Consider the following 25,503-nt stretch of genomic DNA (forward strand, 5'->3'; position numbering starts at 1 on the left):
CATATGCAAAAGAATAAAACTGGACCCCTATCTTACACCACACACAAAAGTCAACTCAAATCAGATTAAAGACTTGAATGTAAGACCTGAAACCATAAAACTCCTTGAAGAAAACTAGGGGGTGAGTCTTGACATTAGTCCTGCCAATGATTTTTTGTACTGACACCAAAGCAAAGGCAACACAAGCAAAAATAAACAAGTGGGACTATATCAAACTAAAACGTTTCTGCACAGCAAAGGAAACAATCAACAAAATAAAAAGACAGCATACCAAATGGGAGAAAATATTTGCAAGTTGTATATCTGATAAGGGTTTAACATCCAAAACACATTAAAAATTCACACAATTAATAGCACAAAAACCAAACAATCTGATTAAAAAATTGACAGAGGAACTAAACAGATATTTTTCCAAAGAAGACATACAAATGGCCAACAGGTACATGAAAAGATGCACAACATTACTAAATATCAGGGAAATGCAAATCAAAACTACAATGAGATATTACCTCACACCTGTTAGAATGGTTATTATTAAAAAGACAAGAGATAAGAAGTGCTGGCTAGGATGTGGAGGAAAGGAAATCCTTGTGTACTGTTGTTGAGAATGTAAGTTGGTGCAACCACTATAGAAAACCGTATGGAAGTTCCTCAAAAAATTAAAAATAGAATTACCATATGATCCAGCACATCCCACTTCTGGGTATATATCCAAAGGAAATGAAAAAAAAAATCTCAAAGAGACGCATGCACTCTCCTCTTTACTGCAGCATTATTCACAATAGGCAAGATACACACACACACACTGGAATATTATTCAGCTGTGAGTAAGGACATCGAGTCATTTGTGCAATATAGATGAGTCTTGAGGGCATTATGCTAAGTGAAGCAAGTCAGACAGAGGAAGACAAATACTGTATGATATCACTTGTATGTGGAATCTAAAAAAGCTCAACTCATAGAAACAGAGAGTAGAGTGGTGGTTACTAGGTTCTGGGGGGGGGGTGGGGGGGGGCAGGGGAATGGGAGATATTGGTCATATGGTACATACTTCTGGTTATAAGATAAATATGTTCTAGAAATCTAATATACAGCACAGTCATGATAGTTAATAATACTGTATTATATACTTGAAAGTAGCTAAGAGATTAAATCTTAAATGTTCTAACCACAAAAAAGAACTAGCAATTAAGTGACATGATGCAGGTGTTAGCTAATACTAGGTGGTTATCATTTTGCAGTGTATGTGTATTAAATCAACTTGTCGCCCACCTTAAACTTGCCCAAAGTTATATGTCAGTTATATCTCAATCAAGCTGGGAAAAATAAATTCAAAGAAAAAATTAATTAATATATATATTTTAAATATTTCTCAATTATAATTTCTAATATGATGTTTTAATATACATAAGCTATATGAACAAAAGTTATTCAGTGGTTCTTATCTTTAGGAGGATAAAATATTCTTGAGACAAAAAAGTTCTGAGAATTGCTCCATTAGACTGAACTCAATTCTTCAAGAGACAAATGAATCTAGTAATTTCTTTATAGGGAAGAAATATAATTACAAAGCTATAGCACACTTTTAATTCCAACTCCACTAAATTATCAATGGAACTTTTAGATTTTATATGGGTGACAGAAAAATAATAAAATTTCTTAAAAAAGTTTATAAAAGTCCTTTCAAGCCTTGATCCCCCTGTCCAGGCCTTGGGAGTTAGTGAAAGAGGGAGCATTAAACAGCTAGATTGTTACTGTTAATGTTCAATTGTATAAATTAAATGTGTCAACAGTAACAGTTAACGGAAGAGATTGGAGAAAATGATTTTGATACTGGTCATGCCAATCATTCAAGGTGCTCAAACAAAGCATGGGAACATGTAATTTTATTTGTGTAGCAACTGATAAGATAAAATCAAGGGTGAACAAAACTCCTTTCATAATGTGTAGTGAATCATTAAACATGAAATGAGCTTCTGAGCTCACCCTGATTGCCTTGAGAGAGAAATAAAATGACGAGAGAAATAAAATTAAAATAAAGAAGAAATGATAAGGTAAGTAATACTGATGTACATTGTGTTATGAAATATTATCTATATTTATATATTCATAGAAATGCCTAAATAATTATAAAAATTATTAATTCATAAATGGCATTAGAATTCCCATAAGCAAAGTTTTCTACAATGTACATTTATTTAAATTTCAGGGATAGTTTTTCTGGGTAAAGATAAAACGAAATATAGCAAGAATACTTTGTTTAATCATTTAATTGTTGAGGATTTTGGTTCAAAACTCTTCTTTTAGAGATGGGACTATAAAACCCAGAAAGGTTAAATGATATGGTCAAGGTCAGTATTTGATTTCCACTTGGTCCAAAGAACAATTCAAATTCAAAGAAAAGAGGTAAAATAGAAACTTTAAAAACACAGATAGATCACTCTAGACATTTTAGTCACAAACAGAGTGTGCAGTTGAAGAACAGCAGTGAGAGTGCTGAACCCTTAAGAAACCAGTGGCAAGATAATAAAGTCCTTATTACAGAGCTATCACTTTGGATTATTTTTATCTTCTAGTTTATGAAACTAGCTTTCATTTTTAATGTGTACATTCTTTTCCTACAGTTCTTGCATTTTTAAATAGAATTTCAAATTCGGAAAATCTAAATGCGACACTGGGCTTCACCCTGAATCTCTCGTTGTAACAATATTTACAGAGCATTCTCACAAGCTCATTAATGTAATATTCTGAGTATTTTTATTGTTAGATATTACTACAGATAAAAGAAATATTGAGAAAATTATGACTGAATCCCTGCTTTGAAGATCTGATGTTCAGTAGGAGAGAACAAACTGAATTATATTTCAAGGTACTGTGTGCTAATAACTATGAGACACAGACCTCTAATACAAGAGTTTAGTGTAAAAATAGCGATAGAGGAATATTGGCTGCCACAGTGATCTTGGTAAATTAAAGATATGGAATCAAGCAAAATAACTTTATCTGCCAAAGAAAATGTCTGGAAGAAAAGGCCATTTTCCCCAAATTCCATAATATATAATAAAGTAGAAAACTAACTGCCAATAGAGATAACAAGATAATCAGAAGTTAATAACAGAACCTAAAAAGAAAATAAAAGAATATAAAACCTAAGATAATTCCAGTATAATCAGCTCTGGTCAAACCCTTTGTAGAAGGAGACATAGATTCTAATAGTTAGGCAGTATAACACATTGGGATTCTGGAGGTTCTTAGTGGATTGCTAAAAGAGTATAATAAAACAGAGCACTTGGTAGGCATGAATTTTACATTACTTCTGGTGGAATTCTGAGCTTTTGTCATACCTAATTTCTGGGTCTCTGAGAACTACCTTAATCCAGAAGACCCATGAATCTGGTAATTTTCTCTGATATCTTACATTATCATTCTAAAAGTGATTTAAAAAAATTTTTTATAGATCTTTATTGGGGTATAATTGCTTCACGATACTGTGTTAGTTTCTGTTTCACCAAAGTGAATCAGCCATATGCATACATATGTCCCCATATCCCCTCTCTCTTGACCCTCCCTCCCACTCTCCCTTTCCCACCCCTCTAGGTCATCGCAAAGCACCAAGGTGATCTCCCTGTGCTATGCTGTTCCTTCCCACTAGCTAACTATTTTACATTCGGTAGTGTATATATGTCTCTGCTACTCTCACTTCGCCCCAGCTTCCCCCTCCCCACCCGTGTCCTCAAATCCATTCTCTATGTCTACGTCTTTATTCCTGCCCTGCCACTAGGTTCATCCGTACCATAATTAAAGTGTTAACCAAGCCAAAAGAGTACTAGGATTCCCAATCATTATTGGATGAGGTACATCTTAAGCACCTCTAATGCCATCAAGTTGCTTAGAGCTGTGGAGAATAGCTAAGAAGACATAGTCTTGTCCTCAGGACATTTATATAGCTTTTTAACAACAAACATTAATTTAAAAAACAATTCAGAAATGATGTATGAGAAATGGAGTTAAATTCAAAACATGTAAGTGTGTAGTATAGATAATACATAATATTGATGGTGTCTGGGAAGGAAGAAAGCAAAATATATTTTAAAATTTAGCAAGGTAGATTATAATAAAAGATTTGTTTTGAAGTCAAAGATTTGGGTGAGATTTCCAGATTTATAGTTTTTCCATGTGCTGTCATAGAAGTGCTACATTCCTTCTGGCTCTCAATTTTTTATAAAGGGAATGTATTTTCATATGCCCAGACTTTTTCAAGAATTTTTGTGAATACCAAGAGATAAAACACAAGAACTGAATAGTACTATAAGACATTAATTGGGCATATGTATTTTAAGGTACTCAATTAAGGAGGTGCTGTGAGCCAAAAAAAATAGGGAAAAGCTTATGGAAGAAGAAAAAAGGCATATTCTATAATATATAGTTCAAGTTTGGGAGTATTTATTACTTAACAAGCACAGTGCTTTATTCTTTATATTTTACTATCACTTATTTCCAATGAATTCTCATTTTAATTCAAAGTTAACATCTGCACTTTATACTTTTTGATGTTGGTGTAATATAATTAATCACTGAGAAGAATCCTACTTCACAGTGAAAGATTTACTTACATTTCAGTATTATATCATAAAATAGTTGCAGCATTCCATCACATCATTGATGTATAAAGCGGAGTCCAATTTAGTAATTTATCATTAGGAATATGACTACCATGCAGATTGGAATTCTCTGATGGTCAAAACTAGGACATACTCCCCCCACAGGCTGACCTATATAGAAACTCAAATTATGATTATAATCAATTGTTTGCTTGGCAGAATCTGAAGCAGAAAAAGAGGAATGTTATAGTTTGAATATTTAACGGCAATAGACTAAGATGATGAGAATCATTTATTTTTATGTTGGAGACTGTCTATTCCTGAACTTCCCAAATCATATCACAATGGGCTGATAAAGAAAAATGATATGCTGTGTAAAACATAATGTGTACTCAACAAATTCTAGAAATTCTAAACAAATTAGAATTTGCTTTCCTGGAATTAGTGTTCCAGGAAACCCAGGTTCAGACTACGGAATTGTAATACTGAAAAGGTTCCGGTTTCTTCTCACAAGATGCGTGGACATCTCTTTTGTGGCATGCCCAACATCTATGGGGGGGGGGAGCCAGGACAATCAGAATCAGTGAGAATTCAATTTGTGAGAACTGGCGGGAAGCAGAAATTAACTTCCTGGATTGTGAGCTATGGAGGTGGTACCTGACAGCTACCAAGGGCACCTGAAAATAAGGCAGACACAGAGGAAAGCAAACGTGAGACAGGAAAAAAGAAAGACCAAGTTCTGATTATAGTATTGAATTCTTACATCAAGCAGTGTCTGAAGTCAACTGTACCTCTTAATTTTTAAGTTATATAAACTTGTAAATTCTCTCTTTCCTCCCCCCCCGCCCCGCACTTCTAAACCAAACTGCAACCAAAACTAGCTTTACTGATTAACATGGGCAATATCTGGATAGGTTCCCCCAACTTTGATTCCACAGCTGCTTTCTGTATGTTTCTATTACTGTACAACCCCTCTTAAGATCATCATGTTCTTTGTATATATCAAGGTCATACATTATATAAAAGACAATACTTTGGGGCAGCACTTGCCCTTGTTATTAATCTCTTTGATATGATTTATCCCTTCTCTGACTCATTATGTTGGTCTTAAATTTATTTCTCAAGGGAATTTTGTTTTATTTGCAAGTTCTCCTCAACTTTTTCCTCCTGTACCACTTGCAGGAATAATAATGAATTCAATGAAATAGTTCCAACCATCTTCTTTTATGTCAATCTCTCTGACTCTATAGGGCACTTTATGACTCTAGCACATATTCTCTGTGTCTTAAGCACCATAACCAGTATCTAGCACCTAATAGGTTTGAAGGTTGTTGGACTTCATCCTAGACAAAATAATCAATCTACTATTTTCTCTTGTTTTGGCTTTTGCTCTCCTGGACTGCACATGTACTCAAACATTTGGTCTGCCTCTCTATCTTCTCCTCCTCGCAAGAACAGATGTTCCTGTGATGACTGATGTTTTTAAGAATATAGTAAAATTGTTAATGACTGGTATGGTATTATGGTTTTGACTTTTCAATAGTCACTCCTATTGAATAAGAACTACTTTCAAAAGAATGAATATATAGTGGTGAAATTTAATTGAAGATAGTTTAAGACTATTAGCACTATTTGCCTACTCAAATTATATCATTAAAGCAACTGTCTTTCCACCTTTTCCTTAAAATTGGTATTTCTCTTGCTCATCTTTTTTTCCCATCCCAACTGCAAGTATTTTACTTTTCATCCTTCTTGTGGTTCCTCTAGGGCCTCAATAATCAGTAAGTTTCATCTCATAAATAACTGTATTCTACTGAGGGTAACCGTCTGGAGCAAAGCATTGTATATACTGTTTCCTGGATTTGTGAAAAATAGGGCTGAGTTTAGTTAGTAAAATCTGCTGTGGGCATGAGTGGTTACTCATGTATGATAAATTTGCTCTTCCAGATTTAGCCAATGTTTGTATGAAACCATTAAGATGATCTGACTAGCATATATCTACATAGTCTTCAAGTGGCCAGAATTAGAAATTAAGACAGGAACTAGGAATTTTTAAATCTTCAGCAGATTTTTTATTTAAAGAGTGAAACCTCAGAAACATATTTTACAAAGTTGAAATTTCAGAAATAAAACTTCCATTAAAAAAAATCTGTTTATATATACCTCTACCCCAATAAGTTTCCAATAGAGAAATACCAATAGTTTCTTTTAAAAGTTTTAATACTATCACAGTGAAAATATCATTTTTTGGAGGTGGCAAATGTGGGATGCCCTGCACTTAAATATGAACTCTAGCTACTTAAAAGTTAGAATTAGTCAGAAAAAGGCTGACTGTCTTGTGTCTTATGGCAAACAAAATGCATATTCATTAACTAGCCTTTAGAACATATTTATTAACTGGAACCACTAAAGCTTAGCTCATTCTTAATGGTGTTAACAATGGTGTTACTTATTTCTATGTCCTATTACTACATGTAAAAATGCAACATATTACAGAAGCAGAACAACTTTGTTTTTGGTTCTAACAAGGGAAAAAAGTAAATAAAATAGAATTTTATTCCTAATACAAGCAGTCAAAAACTTTCACTTATTCTGCAATTGTCACACATCAGTGTCTTTCCCCTGGGCTGGAGGTGGGGAATATTTGGTTGAAAGGAACATATGTTCCTGATGACGCATGAGTTTTCTCAGTACCAAGTCCTAATTCTAACACAATCACAATGAACTGCTTCTTGACATTTAAAGAAGCATTTCATTTCCAGAAGGTGGCGTTCTAGAACAGTTGGAAACGGGTTTGCTTCCATTTCAAACAAAGCAGAGGTGCATTCAATTAACATTTAAGTTATCCGAAATTCTGGAAACACAGAGTGGCTATTCAAACCAAAAAAAAAAAAAAAAAAAAAATGTCCTGCTGTCCTTTCTTTGATAGCATTTAAAACTACAAGTATTTTTCTATGTCCATGACCTAACTTATTGTCTGGGAAAACTAGCAACGCAACAGTTTAGATATTGAAGCATTAAAACAAAATGAATGAACGAACCTAACAAAACAGAAAGAGCTATATAAATACAGAGAACAAAGAGGTGGTTGCCAGAGGGGAGGGGAGTTGGAGGAGGAAAGAAATAGGTGAGAAAGATTAAGAGGTACAAACTTTCAATTGCAAAATATATGAGTCACAGGTATGAAATGTACAATGTGGAGAATATAGTCAATAACTATGAAATACCTTTGTATGGTGACAGATCGTAACTAGACTTACTGCGGTGATCATTTTGATATGTATAGAAATTTCGAATTACCATGTTGTGTAACAGGAACTAACATAGTGTTGTAGGTCAATTATACTTCAAAAACAAAACAAACTCATAGAAAAAGAGATCAGATTTGTGGTTACCGGAGACAAGGGGTGGTGGAAGGGGGAGTTGAATGAAGGTGGTCCAAAGGTACAAATTCCCAGTTATAAGATAGGTGAGTGCTGGGGATGTAATGTACAACACGATTAATATAATTAACACTGCTGTACGTTATATGTCAAAGTTGTTAGGACAGTGAATCCTAAGAGTTCTCATCACAAGAAAAAAAATTTTTTTCTATTTCTTTAAATTTGTATCTACATGCAATGATAGATGTTCACTGAACTTGTGATAATCATTTCATGATGAATGTAAATCAAATCATTATGCTGTGTACCTTAGACTTATACAGTGCTGTATGTCAATCATATCTCAATAAACCTGGAAAAAAAATAGACAAAGATATAAAGGGACATAGGAAACTAGGCCAGTTTTACATAAGAGTATACCAGCTTCTGTTTTCACTTTTAATAATATTCACTTATAAATGTATTTGAATAATATTTGATGCCACACAATTATATTATATGAAAAATATATGCAAAACTATATAATTAATTATGGAAATTTTTGATTTCCCAGTGATTATTTAAAATATACCTGAAATTATAAAATCCTTGACCTGTAATAAGCATATGGAGAAGCTGAAAAAGAGTAAAAAATTAGAAGAGACATAAAAAAAGTTTCTTCAGGGAAGGAGATTTCTGTTAATTCTTGAGTTTTCTAAAGAGAGATTTTAGAAATCTTCTCCTGGTGAGAATGTATGTAGCATCACAGAGGTAATGAAGTTTGACTACATTAAATTAAATAAATACAGTAAATTGATCCATTTTCTATGCAGAGACAATTTGGGAACATTTGTGATCTTGCCTGAGATTATGAATATTTCCAGCACTTTTATTTATTTCTATCAGCAATAAGAATTTATTCAATGGTCAAAGGAAAATTATGTTTAGAGTGCCAAAGTTCATTTAAACTGTCGGCTAATAGTTTTCCGAAAGAATTGGAAGTTTTAATCATAATCATTTATATCCTGAGAACTATTTGTCTCTTTGAGTATTGTTGTTTGCCAGTTGTTATGTTATACAAGCCACAAATGCATCAGTAATATAACTGTATGTGACCATATTACAGGCTTACTAGAAAGCATATTTGAAATGCATCATGTAAAATGTATTTAGTAAAGCAACTAGTATCACAATGAATTATAGAAGTATACACATCACACCCATTTGTAAAGATAATCCATCTCTGAATATGATAAACTAGAATTTACCTTAAAATAGGGTTGTTCCCAGAAAAATGGATGTAAGAAACATTCAGTTAAAAAGCTATGAAACAAAACTCTTTCAAATATTAACATTTGGAATTAAGTATATCAAATATTCAGATTCAAATCAGTGTTTCCAGTTTTCAGACAAATATGAGCACACATTACAACAGTTCTCTAGGCAGAGTACAACTACTTATGTACAGGCTACAACTGAAGCTATAGAACTAGTACAGTACAAATTTCTTAATTTTGCTCCAAGATTGAAGTGAGGAGGGAACATTATATTTTCATGAAGTTTAACATAATTATACACTGCATAATACAATTTTAAGATAAAATGTAACATCTTAAATAAATTTTATACTTGCTATAGACCAGTACAGACTCCCTTTGTCAATAAGGTACTTTAATGGAAAAGTTTGAGAGAAATTGATGAGTGTATTTTATTCCCTAAATTATATTATTTTTCAGAATTGCATTCTCCTTCTTTACTTAAGTCAATTTAACATACAGTGTGTTATGTTCATAAAGTTATGACATTAATTATATTAAAGAGTTACACTAAGAGTTAAGATTTTAAATACTCTTTAGTTATATCATGTATGGAGAGAGCTGTCTTTTTCAAGAAGTATTTTATTTGCTCCCCAAACAACTATAGAATATTGATATGAAATGCATTATTTTTACTCTATCTTTAAAAAGAGGCAAATCAATCAAGACAAAATGTCCCTCCAAAAAAAAAAAAAAAAAGTAAAAATTAACCTGATATGGGACTTTCACTTCTGGCTATGATAGAGTAATGTTCACCAGCATTACAATTCTGCTGCTGCAAATAACTCTGAAACCGGACAAAACTGGAATACAGAGAACCCAGGGCTATGATCATTGAGAGAAAGGAAATACAAAAAATGAGGTCTACATTCATCCTAGCTTTTGTTGGGGATCACTTTCCAATTTAAGAAGTGGAGCCAAACACAGAACAGTAACCTCCCTGAGTAGAAGAAATAAAGACTGGAGTTCTGGGCCACCAACGTAGCTGTTATTTTCAGGAAAAGGGTACCAGAGAGAAGGCAGCTGGACAGAGAACTTTACAAATCTGAGGAAGTGTCCTTGAGTCTTTGTGTAAATTCTAAGCTGTATGTGCATAGAGAAGAGACCCACAGACCTAGTACACTGCTACTGTAGAGCCATAAACCCAACAGAGACTGGGCCCGGCAGTGCTAGGATACATTATAGATCTCGTTAGCCAGAGGGGAGAGGCATTGTTGAACACGCCAGGAATTCAGTTGAAACTCCAGAATTGCCAGAACTTAGGAGCAGAGCTAGTCTATCCCCCTACTGTAATAAAGCCCAAAATGATCAAGTTGAGACACCAGTAAAGTCCCTCGGCTGCCAGAGCAAAATTAAAGACTCTTCACAGTCTTATGGCATAATCCAGAAGATCTATAAAGGTGGAACTAATCTATTGTGATAGAATTTGGGACTGTAATTGTGTCGGGGAGGAGAGGTGGGAATTGTTTTGGAAGGGCCGTGACATAACTTTCCCTGCGATGATGAAAATGTCCTATATCTTGACAGGGCTTTGGGTTAAACAGACCTACCTGTTCTTCAAAACTCATCAAACTGTGCAATTAAGATCTATACATTTCACTGCATGTAAATTATGTCTCAAAAAAGATAATGTTAAACAAGGTAATAGAGAAAAAGAGAGGGCAATTTTTAAAGTTGTGCTAAAAATTGTTATGGGATGGAAAAGGAATTTCCTGCATTGCTGTATTAATTCTGGTTTCAGAAGGTAACAAAATGAATAAAGGAATAAATGTCAGTAACTGAAAAAACACCTTTTTTATGAATGCACATAGTTAGTAGAAATAATACAATAAAAGTATGGAAATACAAAAAGACCCAGAAGCAGGATCAAGATCTACTGACAATGAATTCTTAAAATAAATGTATTGGTGCTTAATATGTTCAAAAACAAGAGGATGTGAATAAGACAGAGACTGTATAATATAGGAGAGTAAATATACATATATACACATTATAATACAAGGCAGGAAGTAGTAAATTCCTCAAAAGTTGATGATATGAGAGCAATGCAATTTCAGAAGAACAAGAGAAGATATCAAGAAGGGTTTGGATGACAAAAAGGTAAATAAATATAGACTCATAAAGGAAACTAGCCACCCTGATGTCCATGGCCACTGTCCTCTGTAGTTGTAGCACAACGATATCCTCGAAGCCCTAAAAGTATCCATGTATTTCCCAAATGCCCACAATGTAATTCCAGTTTGATGATCACTAACCCTTATGCTTCAAATTCTAATCAGCTACCATACAGTAAAATATAACAATTAGTAAAAAAAAATTAGCTAAAACCAGTCTGACAACTTCAACTAATTTCCTTTGCTTTCAAAAGAACAGTTTAGCCAAATTTTGTCTTCTGGACTCCCCTCCTCAGGCTTCATCCTTGAGCTCTGCTCTCACCCTGGCAGCCCTATTAGCCGTAAGGCGGAATTTTCTCAGGCTGCTTCAGAGAGGCAAACCCGAGCAACAGAAAAAGAGTGCATATTAAGCCCTTTGGTCTTGGATTTAAGAAAATGAGCAATTTACTTTAATTGACAAATTTGGGAATAGAGACGGAATACATGTTTTGGTTTTGTTTTTATTTATTTTTTAATGTAGAGGAATCTTCTCATCATATTATGCTGAGGGGAAATAAAAGTCTGAATTCCTTTTAAAGTCAATCCACTATTTCTTTTTGTGCACTCTATACATACTCTGAACATTAACTTTACATACACTCAACAAGCTAAGATAGTTTTTCAGTTGTTATTGTTTTATTTTGTTTTTTCCAGAATGGAAATTAGACTTTATAAAATGACATTTCAAGTAGTCCATGTATGGACCATATTTCTCAGCTTTATACCAAGCCACGTGAAAAGTTGTAGTAGTATAATGTGTGAACCTGTGATAAAATGTTTATTAGAATGAACTTAATGATTATCGGCATCAATATTCAATGGATGAATTCTTCATTGTAAATATTCTCTGGAAATAATAATTCGAGAATAATTAAATTTTTATTCTCAATTTGTGGAATATGAGTACTTTGTGCAATTTTTATTTTAAACATGCACCTAGAAATAGTGTGAATCTCTGATTCGATTTTTCTAAGTAACATTAAGTAAAATTTTAGGGAAAATAATCATTTCAATCTATGTATACTATGGTAGTTAATGTAGTATTAACTTAAACTCTATAACAAAGACTCAAAATACAGCAGTATAAACAAGATAGAATGTTCTCTCTTGTGTTTTCTCTCTCTTCTTTATAACTAAGGTAAGAATGAGAACCAGCAATTCAGCTTTACCATTGTCAGGAGCAGGTATCCATTTCCAAGGTGGCTACTCTATCCATCGTCATCTCCCAGGTGTGTGTGTGTGTGTTTTAAGAAGGAGGGGCAGACAGGAAGGTCCACACACCATCCTTTTATGGGCACAACTGGAAGAATCACATATTTCACATTTCATTGAATAGAACCAGTAACTTCTCCACATCTCATTGAAAGGGAGGCTGGGAAATGTGGCCTTTGACTGGCTGGCCATTTACTATGGGAGCGGAAAAAGACACTGGGACATAACTTGCAACCTGCCACCAAAAATCCAGGCGTGCACTTCTTCCCACTTACCTACCCCCTCTACACACACATACACCCAATATTATGCAGTCCCATTGGAAAAAAAAAAAAAAAATGGAACAGTACAGTGTTGGAGGTATAGTGGTGAGCACAGCTGCCTTCCAAAAAAATGGAATAGGAAAATAACAGCTGTCATTTTTCAAAGCAATGATCAAATCCTACCAGATATGAATTTTAAACATTCCCTGCTCTGGCAGTGAAATAATTTCCTTGACTAGGTCCTGATTATATTATCTGGAAGAAATTTCTTTGTCCCTTGTAATTTATAGTTCCTGTTTTCTTTACTTTGGGATGTTTTTCTTTGTCCATTATTTCTATTACCATAAGGACTGGTTTGCTTGTGACAGTTCTGATTTATATGCATTGTCCTGGTGTAATATCAATATTGAATGAATGAATTATTTGTTCTAAATATATGTCCCTTTCTCTCTTGAAAGTGTCTGAATACCTTATAATTATCTCTTTAAGAGAGAATTGCACTCTATTCTCTCCTTGGAGACTGTACAGATTTCTGGGCTATATTCTGCAAGGTCAGTTGGGAGGCTTCTGGATTTGCTTTAAAGGTCAAACATGCATTGGTTTTTGCAGATCAATACAATCCCTAAAAAACTCAGTATGCTTTTGTTCTACTGACAGTCAGATCCACAGGCACATAACCATAACCAGAGAGCTAATCTAGAGAATGTTCCTATGCTTACAGACTATCCTCTTATATTTTCCGGTTTCTTTGTTCAGAACATTTTTGCTTTCCCTCAATTTAGTAGTGTCTACTTTGATGTTCTCTGAAAATATTATCTGAGTTAAGAAAGCATCACCCTTAATCTAACCTTTGAAACTAGAATGGACCCCAATTAACAGAGATGTTTTAATGTAGGCACTTGAGGACACCAGAGGTTATTTACTAGTAAAGCTGCTTCTTTAAAATCACGTCTTATAACCAGCCCAAGTACATCTTGTCACAGAACTTTGCACGACAAGAAAGAGCCAACATATATAAACATTCTGTGTTTTTTTAACGTTCTGAGATTTTCAAACAATTCACAGAGGTTACATGTTCTTTTGTCAAGTAGTCTACCTTTTTAAGGATTAGAAGTGACAGTTTTACCAAATGTTTTATCATGACATAAGAAGGATCACTGGCTTTACAGCCTGCAATATTGGTATTCTTGCCACCCACTACCCAACTCTTAGACCAATGCCTCATTTTTTTTTATTTTGGTAGAATTCCACTTCTAGTAACTGAATTACGTTTTATTTAAGAATAAGATGTTATTTTTTAAAAGCAAGAGAGAGTCTAAAATCCAGCATTTTAAACAGGATAGAAATGTGTGTCTCATAAAGTAATTCAAAGGTAGGTGGTTCATTACTGGCAGAACACTGTACACTTTCAACATGTGACTTCTGTCCCTAGATTCAGGGAAGGTATTCAACTTTTGCCATCTCATAGCAACTAGAAAGTATCAGAGTATTGTATGATCTGTCATTTTAAGGACAAAAACCAGAAGTACCAAATACAATATCTGTTTAAATTCTATTATCTAAAAAACAGACACATGGTCGTACCTTTCAATAAGGGAGGCTGAGAAAGGCAGTCTTTAATTGTATATGTGACCAGTTGAAACTCTACTATTAGAAAGAGGTGACCAGATATTGGGCAACAACTCACAGTCTGACACACTATTGTGTTATTCAAAAACAAATCTAAATATTTAAAGCAGGGAAGAAAGATTTAATACAGAGAATAAAGTACTTTCAAAATTAATAGCAGGAAGAGCCAAAGTTGTGGGCTCTGGACTGGAACATAACACTACAGAACTGACACATCCAGGGATTGAGGCCACCACTGGAACAACTGAGTACAAACATTCCACTTTAAAAGCAACATTCCACTTTAAAAGCAATTCCATAATCAGAAAGCTGGGAACTAGCTGTCATCACTACTTTTGCAACAGCTGCCTCTCAACATGGAGGGAAGTGGATAATGTACACTGGAGTATTGCTTTAGAAACCAAGATTTTGCTAGTAGAAAAAAAAAAAAAATCCAAAGCAATGCCAATATTCTTTGCTTCCACCTTCTAAAATCTGTGCAAATACATTTTTTTGGTAGAACCTAATTCTCTTCCTGACTCTTGGCTGCAAAGGCACATGGGAAGTATCACTTTAAGCTTTTCAGAAACTTCAGTCAGACACACACATGAAGAAGAAGGTTGGAATGGTGTTTAATGAATCAATCCACGGCACCACCAGTGCTATTAATCAACAACAGGCACTCCAGCAGCGCAGATATTGTTAAAATGTTATTTTATTCCAACTGAATACTCTAAATGAACCTTTCATCTGTGTCTATCCTTTAGTAACTGAATCATCCTTTAAAATAAAATAATTGGATTAATTTCTCCAAAAAAATGTCAAGAAACTCAGCTTGTGTAAGGTTTGGACATATCAATATCAATTTCTCACTCCTTTATACTAGACTTTAAACAAATACTATTTTTAAAGGTCTGAAAGTTCTATCTTTATAAAGACTTCATGTTCTATTAATTCACTTTTTCCCTTCTCCCAAGCTAAAGTGAATGAAAGATACGGAATTTACTTTTAATATAGTAGCAATGCAGCTAGCATTTAATTTCAAAAAAACTTAATCGACATTTCCCTTTATTTGTCAGTTTCCTAATATTTGAAATAGGAATATGCAAATAACTTTATCATATCTGCAACTGCCTTTATTTGTTTTTCAAAGAGGTGCTAGCTAGATTCAGGTCACTCTACTAGGAAACAAAGTGAGGGGTAGAAAGTTGTTCTATACCCTCCATGATAGCAGGGACCTTGCCAGTCTTGTTCATCACACTATACCCAGCACCAAGCACTGCTAAGCACCCACTAGATACTTTTTAAGAATTCTTGACTTAATAAGTGAGGTCCTACTTTCAAAACGGTTTATACAAATAATATTAGGAAGATAATGAGGGGTAAGGAAAACGCTGAGCATATATAAAACACACATGTAGCTAGTCTCAAGGTTCTGGATCATAACTCTTTGTAGTCAATTTTCAAGATGACTGTTAAATTTTATCCTGCTGGTAAGGTCACTGTTGAAGATTCTTTCTCAGGTCTGAGGCAAGACTGCAGACTGACCAGCAAGGACACTTACAGAACTTATCTTGGAATGAGTGTTCTGAAAATTAAGTCATTTCAAACAAATAAATTATCTTTACTATAGAGTGGGGGGGAAACAATAAATTTAATCAGTTATATGTACTTGGACATTGATTTCTTAATCCAACAAGCAGGAAAGTTTTAGGAGGCTATTCACCAAGCCACTTAAAACTCTTGTTTCTAACATTTTTTAAACTTTGCCTCAAAACAAAATGCATAAACAAAATAACCTAAAGTAATGTTAACACAACACAGAGAAAATGAAATAAACTGACACTGTAAAGATTGTCTTTTTTTCCTGAAATATGTGCAATTTCAGTTTTGAAGGCTGATCACTTTGTCTTAAATGTTTGTCTAGAAAATGAGTAGACTACTATGTAGAAGAGAAGGCTTTACTTGTTTAAGTAGTAGGCATAGAACAAAGTCATGGAAAAATAAATTGTAGAAATGGCATAGTTGTCCATCTGATTTTATTTTTAATTAAAAGATCTACTAAAATAGGTATGCATACATATTAAGTAAGGACATAGATGGTATTGAAGGGCATATTTTCAAAGAAATCAAAGTACAAGGAACATTTTGGTACCCTTTCTTGTTAATAAATAATGACTATCAAGCTGTGTTAACACTAATCTTTCAGTTTTTCCAAGATTAGATTGTCACTTTTCAAACAGTCTAGCTATCTTAGCTTCTCCTCCAAAATGCACATGAGTCTACCATAAGAGATTTGTAGGCACAAAAATTTCCGATTTTTCAAGGTTTTATTTTCTTAAAAATTAGTGGTGTAGTTTAGGAATTAATTTAAAGAGAGACTAAATGTTTAGCATAAATGTATTGAAAAAAATCACTACATGTAAAGTGATTTTTAAGCCCCTCTACCTCTCCAGAGTTCCAAAGTTAAGAATTACAATCTAGGCTATTATTAAAATATAAAGGTGCAAACATTTCCATGTATCACCACTGTCCATTTCTACTTAAGCTTCCACTCTGTCTTGACCTCTCACACCTGTGTTGCACTATAAGGAAAGGATTGCAAGGGGAAATGTACAATTTTGTGACTTTCATGTTATAAATAGCTTTTCCTAAGCAGCTCTGAAAGTGAATGTAATTTTTAATTTTCTGTTGTCTATCCTTCAATTCAAGATATCAATCTTAAAAAAAAAAAACACTAATATAAAATTAAAAGGAAGGAAAAAAGAAAAAAGGATGAGGATCCTATCATTCATCTTAGTAACAAAAAAGTTACCTGATATATTTTTGGTTCCTAAAACTTTCCCCAGTGAAGCAAACACGCTTCTGGCTGAACCTAGTTCCTGGATCCAACTAGATAATTTTACGTGTTGCCCCCAAATCTCCACACATTGTTCATTTTCAACAGCAACATACCAAAACAACAGCAAACTATCCACATCTGCTTTCTTGCTAACCTTGTAAATATTCCTTTTTATTTCTGTTTCTTTCAAATATGTTTAGATAATAAAAATTATTTTTTTAAGATTTTTTTTGATGTGGACCATTTTTAAAGTCTTTATTGAATTTGTTACAATATTGCTTCTGTTTTAGGTTTTGGCTTTTTGGTCATGAGGCATGTGGGATCCTAGCTCCCTGACCAGGGATTGAACCCACACCTCCTGCACCAGAAGGCAAAGTCCCAACCACTGGACCACCAGGGAAGTCCCCTAAAAATTATTTTTAAGTTGAAATTTACTATGGATTCTGAGCTTGAACCAAAAAAAATTGACATTTTCCTAAACTAGAAAAAAAAATGAACATATTAAATCCTAATTAAGTAAAGAAAATAACTTAGCAGTTAAACTCACAGAAGGGCTAGAGTAGCATTTTCAAGGGCTCAACTCTGCTTCTTTGAACTGAAACCACTGGTCCCCCTGTCCCCATCCACTCCCACATTCAAAGGTATGATAACATGAGCAAAAGTACTCTGAGGGGAGATATGTTCACCCTACACAGTTTTTTTCAAATACATATTTTTGTTTGCATATTGATGTTCAGTGTCTTCTGGCACAAAATCTGTTTAGCACAGAGAAGCTAATTCATTGTTAGGTTTTTGGCTTAAATCCTGTATTCATTATGTAAACTCCTTTTATCCACATAACCCTCCAAGGTTTGATGAAAATAGATTCCTAAACATGTCCAACCTGCCAAACAGGAATAAAAGCTTTCAGTGGAAGCATAATGCTCCTTTAAAATAGGAGTGTTGTAGCTTGTATAAGCATATTTCACTCTTGGAAAGAAATGAGATCATGCTTCGCTTCAGGAAGACGTATGCTTCAGGTAAGAGACTGAAACAAACTTTCTACACTTAACTGAATACATAGGAGAATATTTGAATTCAAATGTATTGCTGAAGTGAAGTAGCTCTTTAATTGTACTGTAAAACTTAAATGGTAGATGAGTTTCAATTCTCAGTAGGTCTGTATATATTTTCCAGAAGATAGATCTTTCCTGAAGAACTGACTGCACCTTGATTATGCATTCTCTTCCTCTCTCCTTCCCTCTCTCTCTCCGACTGACCCCACAGACTGCATTGAGATCATTTCCTTTATAACATCTCTTAACTGCTCACTTTCATGTCTGTCCGAGTCTTGGGCCAATTAGTCATGTCTGCTGGGAGATTTTTTCTTCGTGCACATTTTCTTCAATGTCTTGAGCCACTGCCTGTAGTCTATACACTGTGTGCTGCCGATGACTCCAGAAAGAAATTCTTATTAAATGAAGGGTGTATATTCTTAACAAATGGGCTCCAAACTGACAAGAGTTCCTGCTGAGGAAGCAGCTGCTTTCTTTCTGTTCTGTTACTCCATACTGGGCTCCTGCCCTGTTCTGTCTGCCTATCTCTGTACTGGCAGCTCATGAAGACCAATATTAACAGGGTATGGGACCCAACTGTCCCCTTACATTCTTATCTGGCAAACAATTACATTTCTGATACTTCAGTTTGAAGATAGAAATGATAGGCCCCACTTTAAAAAAATAATAATCAAAATATACATGTGATACCATTAAACTTTTAAAATGAATTATCTAATTATCTAATTGCAATATTGTATATCCAGTAACAGACAGAGAGAGGTTCAAGAGCACATTGCCTACCTTATAAATAACATCATCTACGTCATTAATAGCATCAAGAGCTTGGATTCGAATCAAGGTTTTCTTATTCCAACTCAAGGGCTCTTTCCATGACGTGTTACTCATACTGCCATTTACACAACGTACAAAGCAAGTTTGTGAAATGAGCATAAGGAAAAGAGTATTGTGATTGAGCTGGGAAAATAAAACAAGATAGCTTTCTTCATCCAGCTCCTATAGAAAAGGATCATATTAAGTAGGTGAGTTCACAGATGGAATGAACAAGCTCATATGTTGCCAGGGTGAAACTTCAGGCCCTGATTTCATGTTATTTTCCGTCGGAGCTGTAATTGTTTTGGTCGTGAGGAAGCCTTCTTTAAGTAAGCAAAAAAGCAGAGCATAATTCTCTTGGAGCTTAGAAAGAAATAGTCATTTCCTATATAGAAAAGTATTGCATTGTATTTCTAACTAAATTCCTACCTTTTTTTCTTAATTTATGATCTGATGAAATGATATACCATAATCATAGCAGAAAATGAATTATAATTATTTAGGTATAAATCAATTTTAACTGCTATCAGCCACTAGCAATAGTCCTTTTATGACACAATTTTCCATTTTAAGTTATTATCCTTTATTTTTTTGTTGGATGTAATATTTTCAAGAATTATTTTCAGCTACAGAATAAGGGTAATGTGTATCTCTGAACTTCTCTTACACAAAATGCTTTTCTTGACCACTTTATTTTGTATTTCTAAATATTTTCCAACTTTATTGTGATTCTTTTTCTTCTTGAGTTATTTAGAAACGTTTTTGAAGTTGAAAACATGAGTTCTTTTGTAAATTATCTTCTTTTTACTAATATTTAACTACATTAGAGTCAGAGGGAATAGTCTATGTCATACTGACTTTGAATTATGTTAAAAGTAGCCAAATATACCGTCAGTTTTCTTAAGTTATACATGTTCTTGAAAAGAATATGTAATTTCCATTTACTGAATGCAATATTCTATATATGTTCATTACATCAAGCCTGTTAATTTTTTTCAATTTTTTATATGCCTAATGATATTTTTGTCTAATTCATCTATAAATCATGTGGGATTTTTATTAAATCCTTCCGTTATGAAGGTGGATTTATCAGTTTCTCTTGTATTGATAGAACTGTAATGTGTTGTGTTATCAATTTTGAAGGAATTATTTTTAGTACATATCTGAGATACCCATCGGGTGAATTGAATCTTTTACTTCTATAAAATGCTCCTCTTCACCTGCAGATGTTTTTTGGGGGGGTGCGGTTGTTTGGTTGATTGATTTGTGGTTGTTTTTGCCAGTAAGCCTGTTTTAAATATAACTACACCAGGTTTCTGTTGTTGCTGTTCTTACTATTAATATTTGCCTGGGATATCTTTTTCCATCCTTTTAATTTTAAGCAATACTTATCCTTGTGTTTCTGGTATGTCTCTTTAGCTTTTTCCCCTCTTTTAAAAACAATGTAACAATCCAGAGATTTTATATAATATATTCAGTCCATTTACATTTATGGATTTCTGAAATACACTTTTTCATTCCTACCATCTTAGAGAATGTTTATATTTGTACCATTTCCTATCTTTTTCCTGTCACCATTGGACCTTCTTCCTAATTGATCAAGTGCTGTTGCTGGTTTTCTGGGGTTTTTTTCATTTGTTTTTCTCTTTCTACTTGTAGAAAGATACACCCTCTATTATCTTAGTGGTTATATCTAAAAATTTAACATGAATTCTTGAAAAATCTAGTTATCTATATCTATACTTCCTCCTAGACAATACAAGCAACTTAAAAAACCTGGATCACCTGATCCCAATTTATATAGTCTTGTGGCCTAGTATTTAATTATATCTAATTTATTTTGATCTCTATATTAGAAATTATTACTATTTGTACAGTCAATATTAGTCTAGAATTATCAACATATTTAGCACAATCTGTATTCATTCCTTTCTGAGAACATGATCTTATTTTGCTCTGCTTCTTGAAAGACAGGCTAACATTCCTCATCAGATTTTTTTCCCCATCATGCTGGCTTCCTCTTTTGTTGTGATATTTTTGCTTAGTTCGCATTCTAATTACCTTCTTAAAATTGTGCATCTTTGAATAGGAGACAAAGATGATTCTGAGACAGCTACTTCTTGAAGGACTGTGTGTGAGGGAAACCAGGAAACTAGCTGTGTGAGCAGTTAGCCTGGATTCAGATCTGTGTTCTACACTTTCTTATTAACAATCTACCTCTTGGGTAGGCATCCTCTGGGACAGAAAGACATCTACCTGTCTCACAGTGAAGTTCGGAATGTCATGGTCAGATGGACCAAAGGCATTTGTTTGTCTTCAACTGATTGAAATCTGTGTCACCATATTTTTCTCCTCTATTCAGACTAATATTCTCTAAAAGCATGCATGGTGGCGGGGGGGGAGGCGGGGCCTGCACACTTGCTTACTCAGCAACCCTTGTCCCCAATTACTTGGAGAATTCTTTCTTAGGGTCTTCAAGATGATGCTCTTCTCCCACAGTATTAATTCTATAAGCATCACATTGGTTACTTCTTCATTGTGTGTGTGTGCACACGGGTGTGTGAGTCTATATGTTTGTGTATACACATACAAGTCTGTGTATTCTACCTTCAAGAAGAAAAAGGTGAGAAATGAGTGATATGTGTGTTTTCCTTTGATCTACCCTCTCACCATTTGGGCTCTGTTTGAACCCCCTCAGATGTGCCTTGACTATTTTCTAGCTTCTAAGGAGCTTTCAATTTATCCAAGTTTAAGGAACTAAAATGGAATAATTCCATACACCCATACCTAGTTTCAGATTATCAAAATACATTATTACACACACATACGTGCATGCACACAACCATGCATGCTTGCATACGTGCTCTCACACGTGCGTGTGCGCGCACACACACACACATCCTTAGCAAAATCTTCTGTCAGGAGGTTTTTTCATCTTTGTCTCAAACTTATGGTGATTTTTATGTAAGAATTCTGTACGCTCTTCAGTGCAATTCACCATTATTAGCCACATTCTGCTACTACTTTATAGCTCATTATTTTTACTTGGTTGGAGCCTCAGACTTGAAGAAGGAAAAAAAGCATCTTTTTCTAACATGCATATAACATTCAAAATTACCTACCTATATGTTTTTTAATACTTTCAGCACCATCCACAGACATATCGCCAGTATCTACCATGGTGACTGATCTAGTAGAATATGTATTCAGTAACCTTTTATTTTATGAATAAAAGGACACAAACTCTGATTGCCCCCAAAAAGCAGAACATACACACAGAGGCACAATTTTTTTCTGATCTTAGAGACAGAAAGGTACAGATCTTTCCTATACCTTTCATAAGACTTACCTTAATTTTCCCTTTCACTGAGTGTTCCCATAGCTGGCCTTTTTACAGGTAGGAAAACAATCAACTTTAGTAAATTGTAATTTTGCTGTTTGTAGTAATTTTCATTAATTTGTATTAATTTCCAATGACTTTGCCAACTATGCATCTTTGCTATTTCAAATTATTTTTAAACTTCTACTTGAGCGTTACCAAATAGTTTTCTACTGCTAAATGTAACAACTGAATAATACATATACTATTTCTTAAAATCATAAAACCATAAGTAGCATCCAAAATAAAAATCAAGACTAAAAACCTTCCTGATATATATTTTGAAAGAACAGTACTTGGCTTGCTAATCTTTATATTTCAATACCATATAATTAGTTTTCACCCCATGCATTAATTTTACAAGTTACTACAAATCAATAATGTCCTATACTAGTTTTCTAAAAGATTACATCAAAATCATTGGCATCAAGAGTGGGTTGTTAAGTTGATCCTTAAAATATAATAATCTTTTTCTGATGAAAAGAGTTGATTCCAACTCTTCCACTTCCTATTTATATAGGAACTCTGCGAGATGCTTACATTCTTTGTGCCTCAATTTCCTCTAAAATGAAGATAATAATAATGCCTATTCAAAAGACTGTCATGAGGCTTATGTTTTGTATGAGGATTAAAGAGGTTAAAAGTAGAAAGCACTTAGATAGACTAATACCTTGCACATTCTAAGTTAGCACTCAATAAATGTTTGTAAATGTAATTATTAAATTACATTTTTTCTTCCAATTCAGCATTTTCCGGAACCTATTCTAAAGGACAATCTTCCAGAAAATATTAATGAGTGTGACTGGAAGAGGTGTGGCCATGTCTGGGCTTTCATTCTTCTGTTAACAGGACATAAAGTTAGGTTCATGGTTCAGTCTGTGCTAATCCTAGTACTTCATCCTCTGCCTACCACCGACCCCTGGGATTTACCCAAAGGATGTGCATACAATTCAAGCTAGTCAATCAAATTCCTGCTTAAAATTTTTAAACGTACGTCATTTGCTATGCAGGAAGAACATGTTTCCCAGAAGCCTCTACCCATATTCCCCATCCTGGAGGAAAAATCCATTTACTGTAGAAAACACAGAAGCCAATATACTGAGAAAGGAAGAGAATCAAGAGACAGAAAGAGAGGCTTCCTTGTGACAGTGTTCACGTCCTCAATTCACATCACATTCCCTCCTGTATTGACTTCTGCCATTTGTGACCAAGAGTCTTGACCAAAACAAAAAAGCTCTTAAGAAGTATCCTGAGTAAATTAGTTTTAAAAGTAATGCAAACTATAGCCCCTTCTTGAAATTCTACAAAGCACACTACGTTATCACAAAGTATAGTAAAGCCTCTATATATCAATACTTCTAGAAGAATTTTTTTTAAAAGGCAGGCCTACCTTAGCATAACTCAGCATCTCTCAAACATACCTGGACATTTTTCCTGACAACTTCTTGTAACAAATGACAAACTTGTGTTTCACAGAATAAATCTGTGTTTCACAGTGGTTTTGAGACCACAGATATAGGAGTCTCATGATTCCACATTATAGATCTTTATTCCCTATATAAAGATAGTTGCGGCGAGCGGGGGCTACTCTTCATTGCAGTGCGCGGGCTTCTCATTGCGGTGGCTTCTCTTGTTGCGGAGCATGGGCTCTAGGCGCACGGGCTTCCATAGTTGTGGCACACAGGCTCAGTAGTTGTGGCTCATGGGCTCTAGAGTGCAGGCTCAGTAGTTGTGGCGCATGGGCTTAGTTGCTCCGCGGCATGTGGGATCTTCCCGGACCAGGGCTCGAACCCGTGCCCCCTGCATTGGCAGGTGGATTCTTAACCACTGAGCCACCAGGGAAGTCCCCTTGGCAGGCGGATTCTTAACCACTGCACCACCAGGGAAGTGCCCCTTTATTTTGTTTGTTTTTTTGCTGTCAGAAACCAAGAAAGAGCTAAAGAGGATTATCCTTAATAATAAGAAAGTCAGGTGCATATTGTGGGGCTGGACAGATACACAAGGACAAAGTGGGGGTGTCCTTATGAGGGACAGACGAGCCTGGCAAACAGTCCCTTCCTGCTCCTGAGCCTCCCCTGGCGGTTTTGAGGAAGAGAGTGTGCAGGTTCCTCTGAGGTGGTCCTTGGCTGGGAGGATTGTAATTCGTACTTAATGGTGCTAAGATTCTTTTTTGTCCAAATGACTAACCAGGTGTGCCTACCCCATCTATTAAGTAACCCAATATTTTCTCCATGTCTAACTTAAACTAAAAGTGATATATGCTAGGGTTTGTTCATGTATTTTCTCTTCTGCTTCTTTGATGTGTAAGTCTAAAACTGCTCAATTTCTACACTGTTTTAACTATTGTGTCTTTAAAAGGTGTATTATTTTTCAAATCCCACCAATATTTTTTTCTATCCTTTTCTTTACCAAAAGTGCCTTAGAATCAGCTTGTCAATTTCCCAATTAAGGGTTTTGATTAAGTTTATAAATTCTTCCAAAGTTTATTTATATTTTTATAACTTTATATCTTCTCATGTTGAATATTATATCTCCAAATATCCTAACGATTTAACACATTATCCATACATAAATATATCATCTATACATAATAATGTTATTCTCCTTTCTAATGGTTACATCCTCATTTATCTTATTAGCTAGAAGTCCTAAAATAATTTGATAGAAGGAATAATTATCCTATTCTTGATTTGAAAGAGAAAGCTCATAAGCATTTCCTCATTAAACAAAATTTGGTTGTTAGTGTGTACAAATTATTTTTTGTATTTTTTAAGTATGTTTTATTCATTCATAGTTCACCATTTGCAAAATCATGAATGGATTAAAAAATTAAATCCAAAAAAGTTTTTTGCTGCTATGATTTATTAATGAACTATTTATTAGAAGATTCAATCTTGGA

At 34.3% G+C, this 25,503-nt stretch overlaps 2 protein-coding genes across 6 annotated transcripts in view; one reads left to right on the forward strand and one right to left on the reverse strand.

Moving 5' to 3' along the window:
• The window catches only part of RERGL (RERG like), a 167,857-nt gene that overhangs the window by 128,943 nt on the left and 13,411 nt on the right, over nucleotides 1-25,503 (reverse strand). The window lies entirely within an intron of this gene.
• The window catches only part of PIK3C2G (phosphatidylinositol-4-phosphate 3-kinase catalytic subunit type 2 gamma), a 406,235-nt gene continuing 381,736 nt past the window's right edge, over nucleotides 1,005-25,503 (forward strand). For both annotated transcript variants that reach the window (XM_082351876.1, XM_082351875.1), the window contains exon 1: nucleotides 1,005-18,376. The gene's annotated coding sequence lies outside the window, so the exon portion shown is untranslated. The remainder of the gene's footprint in view (nucleotides 18,377-25,503) is intronic.

Source organism: Balaenoptera borealis (genome assembly GCF_965194805.1).
Source record: "Balaenoptera borealis genome assembly, chromosome: 13".
In the NCBI taxonomy this organism is placed as follows: domain Eukaryota; kingdom Metazoa; phylum Chordata; class Mammalia; order Artiodactyla; family Balaenopteridae; genus Balaenoptera; species Balaenoptera borealis.